The sequence below is a fragment of the Pipistrellus kuhlii genome, unplaced genomic scaffold, assembly GCF_014108245.1.
Source record: "Pipistrellus kuhlii isolate mPipKuh1 unplaced genomic scaffold, mPipKuh1.p scaffold_m20_p_19, whole genome shotgun sequence".
NCBI classification, from domain to species: domain Eukaryota; kingdom Metazoa; phylum Chordata; class Mammalia; order Chiroptera; family Vespertilionidae; genus Pipistrellus; species Pipistrellus kuhlii.
In genome coordinates, this window is record NW_023425504.1 from 21164521 (window position 1) to 21166398 (window position 1878).

Below are 1878 nucleotides of genomic sequence, written 5' to 3' on the forward strand. Positions count from 1 at the left end.
TAATTCTTCACCACGATAACGCACGACCGCATACTGCAAGAATCACTGCTGAAAAACTGCGCCAGTTGGAATGGGAAGTTCTCCCTCAACCTGCATATTCTCCTGATATTGCCCCTTCCGATTACCATTTGTTTCGTTCTTTGCAAAACTTTCTTCTTTTAAAAAATTTAATAATGAAGAATGCCTCAAAAATGCATTGACCGAATTTTTTGCATCAAAATCACAAGAATTTTACAACAGAGGGATTAAAATGCTTCCTGAGCGTTGGGCACAAGTAGTAGAAAACAACGGCAACTATATTGTTGATTAAATTTTGTTGTATTGTTTAAATAAATTCGATTTAAAAATATTAGAAAACGACATTAATTATTACTAGACCTAATACTTATACAACAAAAATTAATCCCTAAATATTGAAAGTAAAACTAAACAAATGAATCCGTGTATTAAATTAGTGGCATAATCACACAGAGAAACACTTTTATGTCAGTTTAAGGTACAGTAATTTCATCATGCATCCCTAGTAGGGTTATACCCTAAGGATAAAAAATCTTCAGCACTTTGTAGTAATTATTTTATTACAGCTTCAGTATATGTTTACACTGATGCTGCTATATGCGAATTGTGGGATAAAACAAATGAGTAATTGTACTGGGGACATTGAGAGATGGAATATTTGTGAGGAATAAAGGAAATACAAATATAATATTATTGAGGTTAAATAAAATCTCTGTAGTCCTGAGTGGAAATACAAATGTGAATAACTCATAGTGTATTTTATCTCCAAATAAAATTCTACCTTTCTTCACCAATGTGTGTGGGGAGGGGGGGGAGGGAAGATATCCAATAGTGTGGTCCACTTTTTCCATTTAACATTATGTCCTACATCTTATCTTTAAATTCCAAAAAAAGAGTTTCCCAATAATTAATGGCATTAGCTTTCACAGTCTGGTAAGTTATGTCTTAGGAGAAAAGGCACCAAGGTCATCTAGCTACTATCTGTGTTTCCCCAAAAATAAGACATCCTCTGAAAATAAGACCTAGCGCATGGAAAGATAACACATCCCCTGAAAATAAGACCTAGCGCAGCTTTGGGAGAAAAAAATTAATATAAGACACTGTCTTATTTTCGGGGAAACAGGGTAGTAGAATGGATCCAGAATTTCCACAACAAATTCACTGTATCTTCAAAAATTAAAGTCTGTAGAATTAGTGTTCCAATTTAAAAACAGTGTAAAATGAATAGAAATAATGATAATTGACCATGTGTTGCCTACCTAGTATATGAGGGGACTAGTTTAAGGGGCCAGGCAAGGAGGGGAGGATTACAAATTCTTTTTGCTGGAGTAAATTGGTGGAGGTCGTTATCTGGAAGAAAAATGTGCAATTTTTCTCTAGGCTGCAAATTTAACTGGACTGTATGATCGAGTCATTAAGATAGTCTGTGTGCCCTCTAAGCTAATTGGGCAGTATGAAGTTTAGGAATTACCAATTAAGATAAACCTTACCTATTTTGCTTGGGATTGGAAACGGAAAATTGCGGGGGGGGGGGGGGGGGTGCGTGCGCGCGCGCGCGCGCGCGCTCACCTACATACACATATACAGAAACATGTAAAATTACATGGCTTTGGTGTTCATACGGCCGCTGAGTGAAAAGTGTGCTGTGGCCTGTCGTCTCGTCCTTTTCTTCAGGTATTTCCATTTGAGAATGAAGAAAAGATATGGTCTCCAGTCCAGTTTAGAATCCAGCAACCTCGCTCGGAACCGGAAGAACGTACGGATCCGGTTGCCCCACCGGCTTCTTTATGCCGTTACACACATCGCCTTCCGTAGACAGCGCTAGCTAGTAAGTCCGGGGAAGATATTTGCTGACGTACC